Raw genomic sequence first — 22,570 nt, 5'->3', positions numbered from 1 at the left:
ATTGTGCCGATAAAAATGCTCTAGAAGCCATATTTGGTGAATAGTTTTGTGAATCAATAAAAGAAAAGCATTCAATTTTATACTTGATTAAAAAGAGAAAAGAAAAAAAAGCACTCCAATATTGGTCTCCCCATCTTCTATCTTAATAAGAAAGAAGTTGTCAGTGGTTCACTTTTTTCTAAAGTTGATGTGACTCAACAAAGTCTTGTTACAGCAGACGAGGCCATTACAATTTAATATTTTCATTGAGACAAGAGTTAGCCAAAGTTTCCCTGGTACTGAAAACCATGGGAGAACAGCATTTTACAGACAAGTACAGAGTGGAAACCATTCATTTATTCCTGAAGTAGATACCTCAGGATAATGAACTCCTGTGTACATTAAGAACTCATACTCAAGAACAAAGGACATAGGAAGGAAATGAGGGAATCATAACAAGCTATAATATTTAATCCTGGATCCACAATAAAATAGTGATATTTAATTTGTGTGAATTTTAAAACACTTAATCATTCCACCTCCATTTATTTTGGGACATGTAAGTCAAACTTAATAGTGCAAATATGGTGTAGATGTCTTGATACTAAGAAAGAGGACTGTATTTAATCTCCCTAATAGGTATGCAGGAAGAATATCGTGAAAGAACACATGATAATATAAAGATTTAAAGCTAATAAAGATGTTCATTCTTTGTCTCAACTTTATTTGTTTTTATTACAAAAACATATTTGTTTTCACATAAATCATTGTCAACAAAATGACAAGTTATCTCATAAAAACCAATAAATCATATTTCTTCAAGTTTATGACCATAATCTAATTTAATATTTTCATAAAGCTATATTTATTGAGCTTTTTAAATGATTAATGAAGATATAAATGAAAAACCAAATTAGCAAGTAATGTATTTTAATCATTTAATTCATCTATTGTTATTCTTCAAGTAGAGATATGTTTTTAACATTATTTTATTATACTTTAAATTGTATTGTACTTTAAATCTTAAAAAAAATACTATCTATTACATTTCTGACAGTTCAGAAATCTAATCTCAAAGTTATTATAGTTTTTCTTTGAAAAATCCTTCTTCCATTTCGTCTAGAATTTTGACTCTTCATTAATAATAAAATCCAGATAGCAGAAAAATATTGGTTTTCTTTCTTTTATTTTGTGATTTTAACACTTCTTTTTAATCAATAAAGTTGATTCCGGGAAACATGAGTTGAGTTTAGGATTCTAAATTAATTCACTAGGTACCAACTTTGCCCTGGTAAATTACGGACAGCACGTGTGTTTCAGGTGCTACCATTTCTTTTCTATCAACACAGTTGTGATTAGACCCATAAAAAATCTGATCAGTTTCAGTTATTTATGACACAGATGCTTCCTTGTCTGGCCTCAATGAGAGAAGATGTGCCTACCCTGGCAAAGACTTGATGCACCAAGGTGGGGAGATACCCAGAGGGGCTTTACCCTTTCTGAGGAGAAGGGGAGGGTCTCTATGAGGGGGAACTTGGAGGGTAGCAGCATTTGATGTAATTAATTAATTAATTAAAAATAAGAAGTATTTTGTGTCTGCAGAGATTGAGGGAGACTGTTTATGCCATCGCTTTAAGTTTATAGGTGCAAATCTAACAGCCAGAACTGTGTTTTCTGGGTAAAAGGCCTTTGTTAAGTCATCAGGCCAACGGACTCTTCGTGATCTGAATTAGTGCCTCGGTAACAGAGACCCCAGAGCACTTCTCCACTCCTGCCAGGGCGTGAGGACACAGCCAGAAGATGAAAGTGTATGAACCTTAAGCAGGTTCCCAGCAAGTAACACACCGGGGACTTCTCTGCCTCCAGAATATGTTAGACTGAGACCATCTCCTGCGACTGAGTACATCAATCCCCCGGTAGAATTGCGTTGTTTCTCCTTCACTCGGGTGCATTCGGAAGAAATGGTTTGCTCTAGTTTTTCCTGCGTTAAGAAATCTGGAGATAAAGTTTCTTACCCAATTTTAGAAATATTAGAAAAAAGCACGTTCTCCATTAAATCTGTCGACGAGCCCAAAAAGAACTATGAAATAAGGTCAAAAGTGTGTGACCTATTTTATAACAGAGCTAGAAAGATGAAAACTAGGAACAGTCCACAGTCAAGGATTCATCTATCAACCATCATGTTTAAAGTCCGCCAATGAAACTGGCATTGTATAACGTTGTCAAGGGATGGTTTTGTGCACTGGGTATTCAGATGATAATTTCTACGCCCGGACGTCTAGTTGTAGTTCAAAGGGTGGCATGATCAAGCCTTCCCAGTCTCTATTTATGGAAACGTTTTCCATCACCTCTGATTGGTTAAAGATGATCAGCCAGTTAGCTCGGCGGAAGAGGATAGGAAAGAACTTCAGATCCCAGTTAGGAGGTCCCAGAACGAGATTGGTGTGGGGGAGGGGGATGAGAAGAAGTTGTGGATTACCATGAGGAGCTGCCCAGGAGGAGCTCTCCATGAGTCTCCATGAGGACACACATAGAGCAAAGAAAGCCAGGGCAAGACTCAGATTAATGGTAAAGGACCGTGTGGCTGGGAAATAGGCAGCCTTAAAGGGCTAGAATAGCTCAGAACCTGTCCAACATAAAGCAAAGAGCTTGTTAATAAAAATGCCAGGTCTCTGTCTCATATTCAGGAGCTAAAACAGGCTAGAGCGAGCATAGAAACACCCTACCATTTGTGGGAGTAAGGGGGCATGGAAAAATCCCCTAAATTACTTTTACACAGTTTCACAGAAAAACTGAATTGTTTCATACTGGATCTCAAGAATACTGCAGGAGGATGTACTCTGCCATTCTCAGTCTTTCTGATCTTCTGTAGCTCAGCTAGTTGACAAACTGTAAGGGGAGTTATACGCAAAGGCTTGTGGTTCTTCTCTTTCATTTTTACACCTCCTGGCTGCATAGAGCGGGCAGAGACAAGGAAGAGGATGGAGAAGATGCTCTACCAACCGTAAATCTGCTTGCGTGTTGGCAATACTCTAATGACGATGTCTAATTATTATGTAGAACTGCACCCTTTCTGCAAAGGTTCATTCAAAACCTGCAGTATTTATGCAAGACTCACACATAAACACTCATTTCTTAAAACAGGGGTAAGCTGGTTTTCACTCCAATATGTATGTAAATGAATGGATTAAAGAAACTGGTGAGAAAACAAATAGGAGTATAAAGTGGAAATAATGTATGTTTGGAAGAAAAGGTATAGAATACATGAGAGTAAGTGAAACCAAGTCAGGTGTGTGTCCATAAAGATAAAAAGATTATATTTTCACCTCTACTTACACCAGCTATAAAAACCACAGACAGCTTGAAGCTCTAACTGGCCAATAAACAAAACAATTGAACTTTGGAGGCAAATGTAGGAGAATAAATAGAAACATACATCAGAACCAGGCAGTGTTTTCTTGACTACAATGTCAAGGAAAGGATAGTCGAAATATTAAGGTAAATGAATTAGAATATACAGCAACGACGAACCTTTGCTAATGAAAGACGCCAGGGCAGAGTAAAAGACAAAGGAGAGGGATGCAAGTATTTTAATATGTGATTAACTCATGTTCAGAAAATATCTTAAGGAGAAATAAACTGACAAAAGACAGTTCAGTTAGTAAGAGAGACAGAGAAAATAGACAGAGGCCATGCAGGACTGAGCAACTGAGTGTTTAGAAAGTTTTATACCAATCTTGTTTTGTTGTTTGTTTTGTTTTGTTTTGTTTTGTTTTGTACATGAGCTCTGATCATGTAACTCTGGCTGGCCTGGAAATCACAGACGCCCTGGTCTTTGCCTTCTAAATTCTACAATTAAAGGTTTGTGCCACCATGCCCTGTTAGAATGAAAAAGTAATTTGATATCCTCAAATAATCCTCACAATTTCTGGAAATGCAGAAACAAAAACAAAAACAAAACAAAAAAACCATCAACAAAGAAAGAAACAACAAAAAAGTGTGTGTTACAAAGATGTGTAACAGTATACATTTTTATAATCTGACCTTGTGTTTGAAACAGTTTTGAAAAATAAACATAATTATTTTATGTCCATTTCAGTCATACTATGTCAAAAGAAAAAAGGATGGAAATTAACACTGAAGTCATGAGCAAGCCCATACAGTAAGACAAACATGCATAGCACATGGGAAATGTAAGGGAATCAAGTGAATGTTCTGAGCTAAATAAGTTTACATACCTTCAGGATAGTTTAGTGGATTAGTTTTAAAAGGACTTTGTTAGAGTTTAGTTTGATATGAGAAAAAATGCTGTGTTTTTCCTGTTTGTAAGTTACCTGATTTACAGAAGGTTATAGTACTTAATCCACTAAGTTATTCAAACATGTTTGTCCCTTACACTTTTTTCAGATATCACCTAATTAAAGGTTTCACTTTCATAGCATAATACCAATAATGAAAGTATTTGAAATAAAACACACACACACACACACACACACACACACACACACACACTCACACACACACTGAAAAATTAGTTATAGAAGATTGAGCTTTTACTGGAGTTATAAATATCTCACGTTAATGCTTCTCTGAACTAAATCAAATTTGACTGTCTTATAATCCCATACTATATAGTTTATATGTGCATTTTTTCTTTTCAGGCAAACATAAAGTATATATATATGTATATATATACAATTTGTCATTAAATAAATATTGGATGCATAGACAAAATATACAGAAGGAAAAAATAGATAGATAGATAGATAGATAGATAGATAGATAGATAGATAGATAGATAGAATCAACATGGTAAAAAAAGAAAATCAAAGTTCTTCAGAAACTTAGAGTTAATGCTTACACTCAAATTAAATAGCCTCACTAAGGGCTCTTGACCCTAATATGATGTTTTATATTGATTTCTAAACTATTTCCAATTAAGCATACTATTCAGTAAATAAAAGTAATCATAACAATCTAATGAAAAATTAATATCCTCTAATGCAGGCTGCACAGAAGACTGTAATATCAGCTTTATTTCTGGGATTCATAACTGTTTATAGCATCTGTCCCCTGGCCCCTATTGCAATTCTCAGCGTTTAGCCTGCATCCCAGTGTTTGACAACAAATGCCTGAACACCTCACAATGGCTTGCGTTTTTTGTTAGACGCTGTTCTGGTCTTTGTGAAGCAAAACATGTATCCAATGGAATTAAAAAGGACAGAGACTTTATATAAGATTATCGCAGAGTGAGAGACTGAGCTCTGATCCATGTACAGTAAATGAAGTGGATGGCTTGCAGCTCAAAGCGAAGTAACTAAGCCAATGGCCATGCAAGTACTGAGACAATCACCACAGCATTCCCAGCATTCCCCGGGGCTAGGGGAGGAGAGACTTCAGAGTCTGACTCAGCATTGGTCACAGTTTATGTTTTTGTTCGTTTGTCCGCTGGTTTTCCCAGCACACATAGTAAAACAAAGCTAAAGATCAGGGTCCACAGTGAAAGTCGAAGCTTCTTTGTTTACTAGTTTATGACTAATCCATGTTAGCGTTTATAAGCTCCAGTTTCTCTATACGCATAATAAAAATTATGCCAAAGAACTAAAGTATTTTAATTATTTGTAATTATTTTAAAGTTCTCTAAAATGTATTATTAACTAATAAATTTAATCTTTATATTAATGCTTAGTTTAATGATCTTGTTGTTTTCAGCCAACACACTCATATACAAGGACTTAAATGACCTAGAAAGCTAATACAGAAAGATCGATGAGTTTGACACTTCAGGGGAGAATGGGATGTAAACATATTTTGACTCAAAGGGATCTTGTTGGAATTTTTGACAGAAATAAACATACTTGCATTTTTTATGACTGATGTGCTGTTTATTGTGTGTGTGGATGGGAGGGTGCACGTGCCGTGACTTGGAGGTCAGAGGGCATCTTGCAAGGGTTGGTTCTTTCCTTCCAACATGTGAGCTGCTCAGCTCAAACTCAGGGTCCTACTCACTATCCAGAAGCTTTACAAAGCTACCCATCTTAGTCACCCAGTCACTGGGAAATCTGAAACAAGCAAACAAACCAAAAAACGGTCCTAGTAGATTTTAAAATCAAGTTTTTAAAGCAATTTTTGAAAAAATAATATATCTTAGAGAAAAATCAATATTATAAAATAGACCCTGTGAATATATTCAGAGACGTTGATTTAAATTTTCATTTCCTTTTATTGGTTTTTAAGAATAAAACCAAAACATTCACTAAATTGGGGACTATTCGAAAAATCAACACTATGTACGTTTAGGTATGTGAATTTATGCATGAATCTGCCCTTACATCAGTGACATAAAACTGATTGAAATGGGGATCACACACTGTCCACTGCTCCCAGCCCACAGTGGTTTAGCCCTACCCAGAGTGGCTTCTTCCCAGCAACTAAACACGAGCAGAGGAGTCCCACTTTAGCACAGTTTTTTCTTCTGTCCGAAATCATCTCCGAGGCGATTGTTTTCTCTGCCTCTTTCAACAATGATCTGATATTTTCCTTTATCCCTACTTTTCACCCTTTAGAAAGCCAAGATATATGTATTATGATTCATAACTGGCAAAATTATGGTTATGAAGTAGCAATGAATTCAAGCAAAGTAGGGTTAGTTTCCCTCACTCAGATCTCCTCGGTCTCATCTATCTTGGTATCTCTCTACCTCTCCACTCTAGAGGGTTATAAAAATGATTCATTCCATGCAATGAGGCTGATTAAAGCATCTCTCCTCTGATTCTTACTTCTTTACTTGATATGTAATTATACTTTATTACAACACTTTCAAATTATAGAAAATTTTAGGGATATATTTAGTAGATACTTTGGTTTTCTTGTTTAAAATGGGGTTTTATCTTCTGTACCAACAGAGCAATCACTCCAGAGCGAATCTGAAACATTTATTGATAGTTGGTGTGAGATATACATCTTCACTAATGAAGGCAATTAATCTATTACCACAGATGGGTTCACACTAAGTATCTTTCCTGAGCAGACATCACCTTCTTCTTTCTTGCCACATTAAAATCTTCATGACCTCATTTTTCATGCAGGGAGAGCAATTTGTTATGCATTGACTGCTTTAAGGACCAATCCACCCTCCACCCTCTACATTAGGATTTAGTCTCCTTGCTGTGCAGGGGACAGACACTAACTGCAGGGTTGGTGACACTACCCATCTCTGAGCCAGCATTGCAGAAAAGCTGAGTTAGCAATCTGACTCCTCACTCCACGAACACTGCCACACCGAGGGCAAATGACTTTCCTCACTGTGTGCACATGAACTATCTACTCAAAGAAACTTATATTTTTTAAGCTGATGGTGCTTGGCTTTTCAAAAGAAACGCTGTTGATTTTTCAGGAAATGTGCAGTTTTATGCACACATCTTCCTTCCTGGCCTTTTCTATTTCTGGTAATTGTGACACTGACTTATCAGTTCACTCTGCCCAAGTTACTAATATATGTATATATATATATAATATATGTATATATTATATATATAATTTTTCCTCAAAATATAACTGGCTTGTACATTCATAAGCTTGTAATCCATATATACATACATACATACACACATATACATATATATACATATATATATATATTACAACTGAGAAGTTAAGAAGTTATTCCTGAGTTATTACTTATAAAATCTATATTCCATCTGTGCAGCCCTGTACCCAGACTTGCAGGGCCCCTGGGCCATAATCCCAACTCTTACATACTGACCATGCTCTCAGCTCTGCCCCTCTCAGGCCTGGTGTATCCTTCTTCCTCCCTAACATAGCAGCTATCCTCTCCTTCTCCCTTGCCCAGGACTCTTAAAAGTCCTACCTCTGTCTCTCTGTCCAGACATTGGCTGTCTGCGACTTTATCAATCAAAACCAGCTAGGGGCAGGGACCCTCAGTGTCTTATTTGAGGACATGCAGACTCTGGTGCAATTTGCCAGACCAAATTACCATAACAGAAGCAATAGACCAAATCCACCACAGAAGGTGGTTGAGAAAGTCTCTCAGTAGCAGGATAAAGAGTCTCTTAGGCATGTTCTCAAGAGTCTCTTGACGTGGATCTATTTCCAACTTTCTGAGGAACAGCTACACTGACCTCACTGTGTCTATACAAGTTTACACTCCCACCAACAATGGATGTTTCCCTTAGAAAGTTAACAATTCCCATGTATTAATTTTATAATCTGTTACTTTACTGAAAGAGTTTGTCCAACATAAGTGTTTCCTGGTAGATGTTTAGACAGACACTCCTATCATCAGCAAATACAGATACTTTGACTTCCTCCTTTCCTATTTGTACCTATTTGATCTCTTTCAGTTCTCTAACTGTTCTAGCCAAGACTTCAACAACTTTTTTAAACAGATATGCAGAGAATGGACAACCTTGTCTTCTTCATTTTAGTGAAAATGCTTTGAGTTTCTCTCTGTTTAAGTTGATGTATGGACCTGCTGTTTATGGCCTCTTTTCTGTTAAGGTATTTCCCTTGTATCCCTATTCTTTCAAGGACTTTTACTATGAGAGATTATTGGATTTTGTCAAAGATCTTCTTGCACAACTAATAAGATGATGCGATTTTTTGTATGTTTATATGGTTAATTAGATGTATTAATTAAGCATTGTGAACCATCCCTGCATCTCTAGGAGGAAACCTATTTGTTCCTACTGGATGATATTCTTGATGTCTTCTTGGATTTGGGTCTGTATTTATTGAGAATTTTGGTGTCTGTGTTCATTCATAAAATTGGTCTGCAATTCTTTTTTACTTTGGGGTCTTTATGTGTTTTAGATGTGAGTGAACTGTAACTTTCATAAAAATTGGCAATTTCCTTCTTTTCCTATTTTGTGAGATAATGTGAGAAGTATTAGTATTACGGCTTCTCATAACATCTGGCAGTAGTCACTAAAACCATGTGGATATGGGTTTTAATTTTTGGTTGTGAGATTTTAATTACTGCTTCTATTTCTTTTTTTAAAGATTTATTTATTATATATGAGTACACTGTAGCTACTGTCAGACACCAGGAGAGGGCATCAGATCTCATTACATATGGTTGTGTGCTTCTATCTCATTAGGGGTTATCAGTTGGGTTTCTATCGGTTATGTTGCCTTGATTTAACTTTTGTAGCTGCATATGTTGAGAAAATTATCCATTTATTTTGGGTTTTTCAGTTTTGAGGACTATAAGTTTTTAAAGTATGTCCTTGACTTCCTCAGTTTCTACTGTTATGTCTTCCTTTTTGTCTCTAATTTTGTTCATTTGGATCTTCTCATTTCATCTTTTACTTGATTTTGGTAAGGGTTTCTCAATATTATTTATTTTCTAAAGAATTAAATCTTTGTTTCATTCATTCTTTTTGCTTATCTGTTTGCTTCTGTTTTATTTATTTTAGCTTTGGCTTTCATTATTTTTCCCATCTATTTCTTTTGGCTGTGATTTCTTCTTGCTGTTCTAGTACGTTCGAGTGAGCTCTTAAGTTTCTAAAATGAGATCTCTCCAAATCTTTTCCGTAAGCACTTGGTGCTATGAACATGCCTCTCAGAACCACTTTCACAGTGTTGTTTAAGTTTACATATGCTGTGTTTTCAGTTTTCATTCCGTTATAAAAAGCTTTTAATTTCTTTCTTAATTTATAGCTTAACCCATTTTTTTCCTTCAAGAGTTAGTTGTTCAGCTTTCATGAGTTTGCAAGTTTTTTTTTTCTTGTTTTAGTTGTTGTTCACCTATGTCAGACAGATTAGGACGTGTGGCCTTTGTAGGAGGGGTTGTGTCATTGGGAGTGGGCTTTTACATTTCAAAAGCCCATGGCATTTCTACTCACATAGATAGATGATAGAAGGATGGATGGACGGACGGACGGACGGACGGATGGACAGACAGACAGATGAAATCATTTCTCTCTCTTCTCAACAACTACTCTAGTTCCATTCCTGACTGCATTTTATTACCATGGTCCCCTCCATAAGAGTCATAGGCTCTAAAACTCTAGAATTGTGAGTCTCTAAATTGAATTTTTTTTTATAAGTTGCTTTGGTCACAGTGCATTAACATGTCTAAAGAGAAGCGATTAAAACAAGCTGTGATTTTTATTTATTTACTTTTCATTGTTATTCTTTATTTCCTTTCATATCTACAATATGTAATATTAATGTTTTCTTACAAGAAATTATAATCTTTTGTGAAAAATAATTTAAGTTCCGGTGATTAATACTTTAAATATTTGTACTTAAAAAGCACTGAATCAATTGGCTAATAGATCTTGGAATTCTGTTAATAAATAATTATGTTGCTTCTTCATAGATTTTTAATTTTTAATTTAATGCCCATTAATCTCTGTTTCTTCAGTTAAAATATTCTGGTTATTATGGATGGCACCTTCATGTCTACTTTCTCTGATGTACTTTAGTTACTCAGGTATCAGATGGGTACTACTCACATCATGCCCACTTAGGTGTTAGCTTTATGAACCTAAATGACAACAATCCACTATACACACTTATGCTTTTTAGGGTCTTATTGCATAGGAACTATAAAACATGATGATGACACAGAAGAGGTCTGAAGCAGATAGATGTAGGGGGGAATATCTTATGTCTGTGTGGATGCGGCACATGTCAATAATAAATCTGATGCCCTATGGCATAAGCAGGAAATAGGAGGTGGGACATTCTGGAGGGGAAAGAGTTCTGGGATGGAGTCACAGGGGAAACTTGCCCAGGAGATGTGGTGAAACAGACACAAGGCACCTGAGCACAAGTAGCCAGCCATGTGTCAGAATGTAGATAGAATAGTGTGGTTATCTCAGTTATGATCTGGTCAGAGGAGAGCCTAACTATATGGCCAAGCCATTTATAAATATATTTTGGGTCTGTTTTCTTATTTCTGGGAGCATGGGGCTAGGAAGAAGAACCAGGACAAAACTTCCACAGATAGATCCTATACAAGGGCTCTTTTTCCTCAGTTATTTTAGACACGAGATACTTATTAAAGCAAAAATAGTGGGTAAATATTACTCTGAGTAAGGAATACACAGGCAAATGTCTAGAGATAGAACCGTAGGTGTGTGGAAGCCCTTCTCCAGACACTTGTATCACTTAATTCAATCTATTGTATGTAACACTCCAGTAACCTCGACTAGTAGGTCGCTCATCAGTGACAGGGTCCAAAGAAAGAGGACAGAAAGGTCAGAAAATAAAAAGGATAGAACACAAAGAAGAAAGGTAAGTTTAGATTCCAGATGTTTTACACAAGATATGGGAGTAGATCAAATAATATTGCACAAGAGAAACACAGGGTATCTCAAAAACATCACAGACAGAGAACACAAAAGCCTTGGGTTGAGAACCATAGTCCTGTGAGCAGGAGAAAAATGGTTTCTCCAGATCTGAAGTCTCAGCTCACCCAAGGCTCTCTGGCTCTGGGCCATTACTACCTCTGCTAACTAAGCCTGTGTCTGGTTTTAGAAGGATCTGTATTCCTTTACCACACAACATGGTCTCAGGGAAAGCTCAGCCTCCAACATTCCAGATCATGGTTCAAGTATTAAGATACACTCATAATCCTCTAAAAGGTCAATAGGATGGGTGTAGCTGTTTAAAAATTAATATTTGAAACAGAGCAAAAAGATTTTCCTTCATGCCATTTACAAACGTGACAGAAGAGAGTATAAAATTGACTAAAAATTTGACTAATGCTGTTTAGTATATTTCTCAAAAAGCAATAGGTCATGCAATTACATTTTGATTGAAGAATGTTAACCATGTAGGCTTTATTAAAGTTAATTTGTGGCTTTAAAAATTGTTAGTTTACAAGTACTCCATGTGTGCTCAAAAATAATCCATGTTTCATAAACAGTATAAAAATGAGTTATGTCATTAACTTGATATTAATGTTCTATTCAATTTTTTACTCTACATTATTAGTTCATATTGATCTTATAATATAAAGGAAATTATATATATATATGGTGGACTTGATTTACCTATTGCTTACACTGAACATTTTAGAAAATAAGTATTTAAATTTATTATATATTCCAAGCTATATAAAATTTAGGTGCTGGTAAAGTGACTTGCCTTGAAGTCTGTTCCTCTTGATACTGATATACAGTTGTTTTTAAAATGTGGTTATTGTTTGCCAGGTTTTATTTTCTCATCATTTTATTACCGTCTTTCTGTATCATGCATTCTTATGGCAGCTTTGTAACAGTATGTTACTGAGTCCATGTGCTTTGTGTTTAATATTTGAAAACTAGCTAAGGCTTCCAGTTATGGAAAATGATGTAGACTTATTTTCTCTGCTAGGTACTGCTAAAGGCCTGCCCGTTGTCTATCAAGCAAACAAAAGATTCCACAGAAAAGAACATGGACCAGCCAAGAGGCTTAGAAACCAAGGAATGACATGGCATTGAGTTCCTGGGAGCTAGTTTTGGTATTTATATGAGAGACAGGGTAATGAATAAAATGGCTTATGTAATTGACAGGGGGTTTTTGTTTGTTTGCTTGTTTGATTTTTGTTTTTGTTATATATATATATATATATATACATATATATATAGAGAGAGTCATACATATATACATATATTTTCTATATATGTATGTATGTATATTCAGGAGAAAATGTAGTCTGACCAAGGTCAAGGAAAGTGACACTCTTGCTGCCATATCTAGATAATAATTGCTCTACTTTAGCCAACCACCATAGTAACAAAATGAACCTGACCTCCATTCTGGTGAGCACAGGGAGAGTGGATCACCTGTACCTAACCCTTCTCAGTCTGTGAAAACCACTGTTCCTGCACCACAGAAACAGGGGAGCTTGCAAAAAGGTGGACCAGACACATAACACTGCTCTATAGTGATGATTTTACAGAAACCACTCCTCCCATGACAGCAAGAATGGTATCACAGAAGAAGGGTTATCCCTGAACTTCCTCTTTCCCATGCCTTAAAGGGGAACCTTTGTCCTTCCATCCTCATAATTTCAATTTTGTCTCCACTTGCCCATAACAAAGTCCCTCCTTCCAGTTTGCGGCAGAGTGGTATCAAAGGGACTTAGCGCCCACATCGGTTTTTTTTAAATATCTGTAACCTCACAGTACAATCCTGGCAGACAGTCAGGATTCAGTTGAAATTGACTTATTACACAGAGAGTCAGAAATACATCTCAAGGTAAATGGGAAAGAGTAATTAACAAATGCTAACAAGTGACATGGAACCTCTGATAAATTTATCCAACATACGTTAGTCGGAAACAATAAAAATTCTCCAAAAAGTAATTCCAACTGCGTTTACAACAAAATTTACAGAAAATACTCAAAAAATGACAAGCTAGTAAAGTCTTCAAATAAGAATGTAAAAAATGAATCACAGAGGCTACACTGTAGACTCTAATCATTGCCTGTGGAGATGGGGAGAGGAATTATACCAGGAAAGAATAGTTCAGGGCATGGAGCCAAGCACTGAGATGCTAAAATTGTCTGCAAGCCTTCCTTAAAGTAGAAAGATCTGGTAATCTGGGTTTATTTAGGTTAGATAAAGGCCTTATGGTTCTTTGACTAAAAATGGCCCCATAGAATCATATATTTGAATAGTTAATCACCAGGAAGTGAAAGTGTTTGATAGGATTAGAAGGATTAATAGGTGTGGTTTTGTTAAAAAAGGAATGTGTGTCACAGGGGTGGGGGGAGGGGGAGGGTGGGGGTGGTGTTGAGGTTTCAGACTATTGTCTGTCCCAAGCTTGCTCCCTAGCATGTGCTCTCTCCCTCTCCCTCTCTCCCTCTCCCTCTCTCTCTCTCCCTCTCTCCCTCTCCCTCACCTCCTCGCCCTTCCCCTCCCCGCCCTCCCCTTCCCCATCTCCGTCTCTGCCTGCCTATAGACCAAGATCATAGTTCTCAGTTACTTCTCCAGAGCAATGCTCTCCACTATGCTCCCTGCTCCATGATGCTATGGCCTAACATCTGAAACTGTAAGGAAGCCCCGATTACATTCTAAGAGTTGCCTTGGTCATGGTTTTTGTTCACAGCAATGAAATACTAACTGAGCTAGGCCTCTAACACCATTAGCCTGCTTCTTATTTACACGGAGTGCTTCTAAAGGTTTGAGTGACGCTATTTTTAACACTCTGGTAGAGAGGAATTTCTTTAAAAATAAACGGTGGTCCAGCGTGATGGCACACACCTGCCATCCCCATCCTGGGAGAATAAGACAGGACAAATGTAAATTGAAGCCCAGCCAGGGCTACACAGCGAGAGCCTGTCTCAAAATAAAACTAATAATTGTAGGAACAGTACTAATGCATTAAAAAAAAAAAACAAAGAAAATGTGAATGTAGCTTTTATCAAGTACTTTATATGCTGCATCTCACAGAGACTTTAATGCAGTTTTAACAGTAGGAAACTGAAACGTACACAAAATTCAAACATGCCTGTTGGCCTCCAGTGAACAAACTGAAATCCTTCTGTCTTCTCAGTTGAAAGCCTTGGCACATTTTTCATGAAAAGGGAATGCTAGTATACACTGGAGATTCCATAAGCTCTACCATAAAACCTCTAGAAACAACAAACACATTTAGCAACATGGCAGGACCCAGACTCAACTACACAAATCAATAAAATATTTTGTATACACCAACAGTAACAGAGAGAAGGGGGTGCCGTATGTACTCCTATTCACGCTGCTTCAAACCGTAACCAAATGGTTTGGCTGATTAAATTTAGTTGTGGATGAGAGGCATGCTACCAGCGATGACTCAAAATGGTTTTTTAATAGGAAAAGAATAAAGGAAAAATACTGCTATTTCTAGAAAGAAATATTAAGTTTCTGAGAACGTAGAATTAAAAGTATTTAAATATTACATACCTACCACACACGGTTGTTAAAATATTATAAGATACCTCAGGAACACGAGTGATTTCTCTATTGTCATGTAACAACTTAAAATACATCTTCAGAAATTTTAACGATTTGTGAAAAATAAATAGAGTGTTATAACTGATCGGGTTCTTCGTGCGGATGTTAAAATGTTCTCTTTAATGTTGTATTTAATTATGACAAAGCAATTTGGGTTTCAGAGGCTACTCCAAGTATCCATTATTGTAAGTTTTATACTTATATTACAGAAACATGAAAAATAAAAAAAACACTGTCTTTGAATTCAATATGTGGAAAAATTAATACTATAACCTGAGAGAAATAAAGCGTTCATATCTGCTAAGATATAGACGTAGCTGCCAAAGTGTGACAATTCAACATACATTCTTGACTTTTCAATAGTGAGGGGAGGAAAGTGCACTCAATTAAACCATACTATGAAATCTGATCCTTCTGCACATAATTACATAAAGTTGTATCTTGTATACAGATAGTAGACAAGAGCAGCAAGCTGTGGCTTCCTCTTAACCATGGCCCATGGGTGCTAAATTCCTCCGTCATATTACGTTGTCAGTGTTTTTCGGGACATAGGTATCCCATAAATGGTATGATGTATTAGGTTCGTTACTATAACATAAACTTTATATTGCAAGATTTTTATCCAGCAGTGTGTAATTACTTGGTAATAGAAGTGTCCTGAGCACATTTAGTGAGGCATAACCTGATGTGTAATTTTTGGAAGGCTGCACATATTAAATTCCCATTTTAATATATTTTCTATTCATGGCTTTTTTTTTTGAGCGTGGGATAACACTACAGCAATTCAGAGAACAACAACAGGTTATTTTTAAAATGTGTTATGTACTTAAGTATAAATAAAATTATCTTTGTAGAAAATCATTAATCCAAAATTTCAAAATATTACTAATAAATCTGTGTAAACTATGAATATTTATTTTTAGTAAAAATACATTCTTTTGAAATAAACAAAAATGTCTACACAGATTTTATTTGCCACAACCTCCTGCTTTACTGAATTTTTATACAAAAACAAAGTTGCCTATCCAAACTCTGTTCAGCCAAATCTCATATATCCTTCACCAGGGGTAGCCCCATGGGCCTCCCTGACTCTACTAATCTGATGTCCTCTTCCTAATCTACCTATTCTAGTTTATGTCCTATATCCAGGGTCCCAGTTTTGTCTAGCCATTCCTGACTGAGATTCCACCAATCTCTGATTCTGTCAGGACCATCTTTTACAACTTCAAGGCCCACAGGGTCCTCCCAAACTGTATCCTGTTGGAATGCGATTCTCCTTAGACAGTATAAGTTGCCTGGTTCTCTGACTAAAGCTGGCTATTGCAGGATACTTTAGTCCCTCTCATTTTTTTAGGTATTGTTCTCCTAAGTTCACCACTGCCAGCTAGACTGGTAAATAACACCCTAACCTGTCTTCACAGCCAGATCCACCTACATACTTCAGCAATGCACCAGGAGGCACATCCTGTGAACTAGCCTATTTTCCCTGTGTCCACTTTTCATCCAACGCATGTCATTTCAAACCTCTAGGATCAAACTGCACATTCTCCCTGCTACCCCAACTTATACTTTCCATATTAAACTTAAAGCTATCAAGAGAAGTCCACATACCCAGATCTCATTGAAAAATATAAATAATATGAAAACTAATATCTCCTGTTCAAAACCTTCCAGTCTAGAGAAATCTTTGCCAATGAGAATGAATGAGATGAGGAGCAGAGAATAGTAAAGAACAACTATCAAGTCCACCAAACATCTCAAAGAGATAAAAGAAGACACAAAGAAAAGCTCAGTGAATCCAAAAAGAAAGACCATGAGGCCCTCAGTGATGCCTAAGAAACCACAAACCACAAACCTAAGGCTGATGGGAAAGATGAAGTCAATTGAGACTTGAGAGCATGATTCAATAAATAGAAATGCTGAAGAGAACTCATGCTAAAAGGAACATGAAATTGAAATATAGAATACATTAATTAGAAAACTCAAAACTAAGTGTTACAAGTACAGTGAATCAAGCAAAAGATACAATATCAGTACTCAAAGATAAACTAGAGAATCTAAACTAAATAAGCAAGAAATACAGTTTTTTTTAAAGGAAAAAGAATATTCAGTAAATGTGGGACACTGAGAAAACAAACAAAGAAATCTTTGAATTATAGGCATGAATAAAAAAGAAGATTCCTAAGTCAATAGCACAGATTTCCAACAAGATTATAAACTATAAAAATCTCCAAACCAAGAAATTTCACACCCATATAGATAGAAGAAACACACAAAACACCAAGTATAAAAGACTAGAACAGAAAATCCCCATGGCTTATCATAGTGACAAGGCTAAATATACAGAGCAAAGAAAGTATATGGAATGCTCCAAGGAAAAGCATGCAAGTCATGTATAAAGGAAAACCCATCACAATAACAATTAGTTTCTTGATGGACTTAGAAAACCAGAAGAACCTGGAACAATGCATTTCCACATCCTAAAAGACTTTGATGAGCAGTTTACACTAATATACCCAGCAAAACTATCTACAAAAACTGAAGGAAAGTTGAAAAACTTTCCATGATATAAACAACCTTCAAAAATTTATATCCAAGAGGCCAAACCTAGAGAAAATACAGGATGCAATATGTTTGGCTGAAGAATATGAGAATCACAGATAGACTAGGGAAAAAGGCAAAATTATCACTAAAACCCAAAGTGCAACTGAAAAATTCAACACCAAAAAATGAACAATAGCATGACCACTGACCACGGAGATTTCTGTAGTCTCTGGATCAGTTTGCAATCCCATCAACTATGAATGAGTGTTATATTTTCTCTAAAACAATTCTGGAATTCAGTTTTGTTTTATTTTGATTGTTCTTGTTGTGGTAGTTTTTGCCATTCTGATTGGGCTAAGTTGAAAGTTCAGTTGTGTTGATTTTTATTTCTCTAATTCCTAGGGATGATGAACAGTTTCTGAAATATTTCTTTGCTGCTCTGTCTCCCTCTTCCCCTTCATCCTCTTTTCCCTCTTCTTCCCCTTTCTTCTTCTCCTCATGTCCTCCTCCTCCTTACCCTCCTCCTCTTCCTACTTCTTCTTCATCCTTCCTCCTCATTCTTCCATACTGTTCAGATCATTGCCCCACACTTAAAAAAAAACAGATCCTTTGTTTTGTAGACTCTTTGTATTTTTTAGTTCTTTATATAGTTCAGAAAACAGTCTTCTGTCAGATGTATACCTGGCAAAGATTCTCTCCACTTCTGTAGTCTTCTTCTCACTGGGTTGATTATTTCTTTAGTGGTGCTTAGATGTGTAGATTTTTGGGTGGTTGTTAATTTGTTTTGTTTTTGTTTTGTCTTCTATTGTGAAGTCTCACCAGTCAGCTATTGGCTGGGAACCTGAAACATGCTGAAAAGCCTTTTGAAGGCTTTTGTTGAAAGTGTCTTGTCTGTTCCAGGTACTTCATTTGGTCCTCAGTTGGTCTAAGCCTCTTACAGCTAGCTCAGCTATTTCCCCCCTTTTATTTTAAGACAGCTGGTCTGGTCTCATATTATTCTTCACAGCTTGACTCCTCTGAGGGTTTTCTTTGCAACTTGGTTTTTCTGAGAATTACCTTCATCCATCTTTATTCCTCACTCTTGGGGAAAAGGAGCCTAGTTAATCTGGTCAGCTAAATTGTTTACCTTCTTTTTAAGGATCTTTGATATATAATAGAATAGTTCAATCCTATACAACATGCCCCCAGTGACACACCTCCTCCAATAAGGCCATATCTGTTCCAACAGGTCCATATCTCCTAATTCTTCCTAAACAGTTCCACAAACTGGTGACTAAGAATTCATTCCATTCAAACCACCACCATGGAGACAACCTCTTGTGAAGTATGCTGTCTAGAACCATCACCTGTCAATAAGAAGACTATGGCCAAGAACTGAGGTAGTATTAGAAGGTAGGATATCCATAGATAGAGATGGGATCCTGGAAAATAGGCAAGCACAAAGATTTGCCTCAAAGCTGATGAAAACAGATCATGAACCTGAAGAGAGATAACTAACAATGTGACAGGGCTTGGAAATAAATGGGATGGCTGGGTTATGAGCTAGCTAAAACACACTGAAGCATATGGCATAGGCATTTATTCATATATAAGAAGTCTCTTAGTCATTATTTCAGGGAACAAAGAGGCCAGGTGGTAAAGGCCGCAGTTACAACCACAGAGTCCAAATGAATTCTACATTCTTCAAAAATAAACATACACGGTCAGATCAGTCACAGTCACAGTTCACTCTGTGATACCAATTTCCTAATTAGTAACTTTTTAATTGCTGTAATAAATATCCATGACCCAGAAAACTACAGCATAAAGCATTTAATTTTAGGTTCACAGGTTCAGGAGTTTAGAGTATAGAGCACAATATCAGGAAGCATGCAACCAGGCAAGTAGGCAATAGGCCTGAAGAAGTAGCTGAAAGTTTACATTTCGATCCACAAGCACGAGGCAGAGGTAGCTGGGAATGGCACAAGCTTTTGAAAACTCACCTGCCCTTGGTGACATATCTCCTCCAAAATGATCACACATCAGAATCCTTTTTGAACTGTTCCATTGGTTTTGTCCCAAGCATTCAAGCATATGAGCCTTTGGGGCCATTCTCATTAAAAACAGCATATGCATTTATTAGTTTTGTTTGCTGCTATTTTTAAGTTTTATTGCATTAGGGTAAGATATGATACATGCCCATATTTCATATTTTTGTCATTGTAAAAATTTGGTTGGAGTTCAGTGATGTGGTTTCTGCTTTAGAGATGATTTCATACAATTCTGATAGAATATGTATTCTTTGGTATTTGGATGGCATATTTTATGAAAATCTACTAACTTTATTTAATACATTGTCATTTAATTCTTATATCTCCATTTTGGTTTTGTTTGTTTTGGCTTTTTTGGGTTTTTGTTGTTGTTTGACTCTTTTGTCTTTTGCCTTAGTGACCTACCTATTCATGAGAGTGGGGTACCAAAATCACCTATAATAAATCAGTTGATGTTAATCTATTTCTTTAAATCCAGCAGTGTATTTTTTAATAAATTTTTATGCACTGGAGTTTGATGAAAGATGTTTAGAATACTAATGTATTCTTGGTTAACTGTTTCCTTGATTAGAAGGAAGTGGTCCTCTTGATCTGTTCTGATTAGCTTTAGTCTGAAATCCATCTTATCAAAGAATAGGACAGCTGTCCCGTCTGACTTCTCGGTTCCATTAGATTGGATTACTCTTGTCTGTTCTTTTACTAGAAGGTGGTGCCTGTCTTTAAAGCTGAGATGGATACTTTAAGACAATATAGTTAGATGGATTTTTGATCTGCTCATTTAACCTGTGCCTCTCGGTTGGATAATTGAGGTCATCAATATCAAAAGTTATTAATGAACTATGTGTTATATGCGCTTACTATGTTGTTGATTTCTGGTGGTGCTGTTTGTGTTTTAGTAATTGTGGCTTTGTATTTCTTTCCACAGTTTCTTGGTTATACTCATCCCTATCTTTGGTCACAATATTGTGTCTCATGTTTCATATCTGTTTTGTTAAACGTAATTTTAAAAGATGGTTTGTATCATGAAAGTTTTTCTCTATTCTTCAACTATACAAACAATTTTGCTCTATATATCATTCTATTGGCATTCGGGAGTTCTAGTAGTAGAAATTCATTCCTTTGGGCTCTTCTAGGTTCAAGGTTTATATCAAGAAATCAGCTATTATTCTATGTTTTCCTTTACATGCAACTTGTGTGTGTGTGTGTGTGTGTGTGTGTGTGTGTGTGTGTGTGTGTGTGTTTCTCTTACAGTTTTCAATATCCTTTCTTGGTTCTATATATTTAATGTTTTAACTTTGATAGACCATAACAATTTTCTTTCCCTGTCTTTTATTTTTAGGTATTCTGTATTCTTCTTTTTCTATGAGTATGTCTTTCCTTAGTTTAAGGAAGCTTTTTTTTCTACAGCCTCGTTGAATATCTGCTGGACACCATTCTCCTGGGATTCTTTTCCCTTATCTGTATTTATTATTTGCACATTTATATCTGAACACCATGTGGATATGTGGTACATGCAGAAGTCTGGAGGGCCTTGCATTTCCTGGAATGGGAGTCAAGGATACTTGGGAGCCATCATAGTGCTGAAAATTGAATCCAAGTTCTCTGAAAGTCACGAGTCCTCTAAACCCATACACGATCTCTCCAGCTATGTCTATACTGTATCGGTTTGGTCTTTATAGTGTGTGCCTCATTTTCTGGATGTTCCTTTCTGCGTTTTTGTATTCTTCCCTTATTTGGTCTAGATTATCTTCTTTATCGTCTAGTCTTAATGTTCTTTCTTCTGTTTGCTTGATTATATTTGCTAAGCATTCCTTTGAGTTTTGTAGTTGAGATACTGGATCTTTCAATTCTAGTTTTATTTCTGCTTGAGTCCTGCTTCAGTAGTTTTGTAACTTTACTGAATTTTTGTTTTCAATTACTGGATTGTTTTCATAATTCCAAGATCTGACATTTGTGTGTTCTCTGTGGATACCACTCAAGCATTTATTTTTCTCAAGTTCTTTTGTCTAAGTCTCACTGAGCTGTTTCTTTAAGCTCCTTGACTTCTTTTATGCTGTTTATGATTGTTTTTTGTATGATTCTGTGTCCTGGGTTCATCTAAGTATTCCTCATTGGCAAATATTTCTATGACTCCAGTAGGTTTTGGATGGGAGATACTAACTTAATCTTTCATATTGTTTTTTTTTTTCAATGAGAGTTGAGCATGTGGACAGGTTTTAGTGTTTGATATGGGTAGAGCAGGTTGAGGTAAAAGAGAAGGTATATGGGCAATTCGGGCCTATAGTTGGGTAATGACTTCTGTTAGAACGAGGTCAGGTGAACAAAGGGGACTGGACTGTATGCACGATGTGCATCTTGGTCTAACCCTAGTGTATGCATGGGGGGCAAATCTGGCTAGATACAGAAGTTATATATCATGTGGTGAGGATCTCTAGGTTAGGGTACAGTCATCGTGGGTCCTAGTAGAAGCCCAGAGATTGATTGCATTGCCGTCAATTATGGTTGGGCTAGGCCTGGTCAAAAGATGTGGTACCCAGGCTAGATACGGTAGGTTGGGGAGGGTGTGTAGAAGACAAGGGTGAGGACAATTCACCAGGAAAGATCCTAAAGAAAGATGTGCGGGAACTGGGTCAAGAGATAATAGCCATTCTTTTTTCAAATGGTAATAAAATCAAAATAATGATAAAGCATAAATTTTATTTTATATCATTAAGAGAGTTCTCGAATGTTTAGTCTTTTATATGATGCTATGATTTACACCGAGGACCGTGTGCATGCTAGGCATCCATTTTCTCAACTAAACTACATCCCCAGTTCTTGATTCTTTGAAAAATGGTCTCACTGTAGAGTCTAGGTTTGCCTCAAAGTCGCTGTTGTCCAGGATGGCCGTGTACCTACTGCATTTATGAGGTCCTGCTCCCTCCTCTTGCCTATTGGGATTATAGGGGGGTGTATGTCACCACTTCTAGCTCTTTCTGCATGTCTTTGATATTTAAATATGCACATAAAAATAAATTATACTTCTCAAACAATATTTAATGGTTCTTACTTCATATCCTCAA

The 22,570-nt window shown here is 36.4% G+C and overlaps 1 long non-coding RNA gene across 1 annotated transcript; it reads left to right on the top strand.

The window, feature by feature from the left end:
- The first annotated feature begins 1,729 nt into the window (after positions 1 to 1,729).
- Positions 1,730 to 12,503, top strand: LOC134480419 (uncharacterized). The gene is made up of 2 exons (XR_010054878.1): positions 1,730 to 1,895; positions 12,328 to 12,503. It is a non-coding gene; the product is annotated as an uncharacterized LOC134480419 (long non-coding RNA).
- Positions 12,504 to 22,570: the final 10,067 nt, after the last annotated feature.

The sequence above is a fragment of the Rattus norvegicus genome, chromosome 9, assembly GCF_036323735.1.
Source record: "Rattus norvegicus strain BN/NHsdMcwi chromosome 9, GRCr8, whole genome shotgun sequence".
In the NCBI taxonomy this organism is placed as follows: domain Eukaryota; kingdom Metazoa; phylum Chordata; class Mammalia; order Rodentia; family Muridae; genus Rattus; species Rattus norvegicus.
Note: the sequence above shows the minus strand (reverse complement) of the source record. Positions and strands in the feature narration are given on the sequence as shown.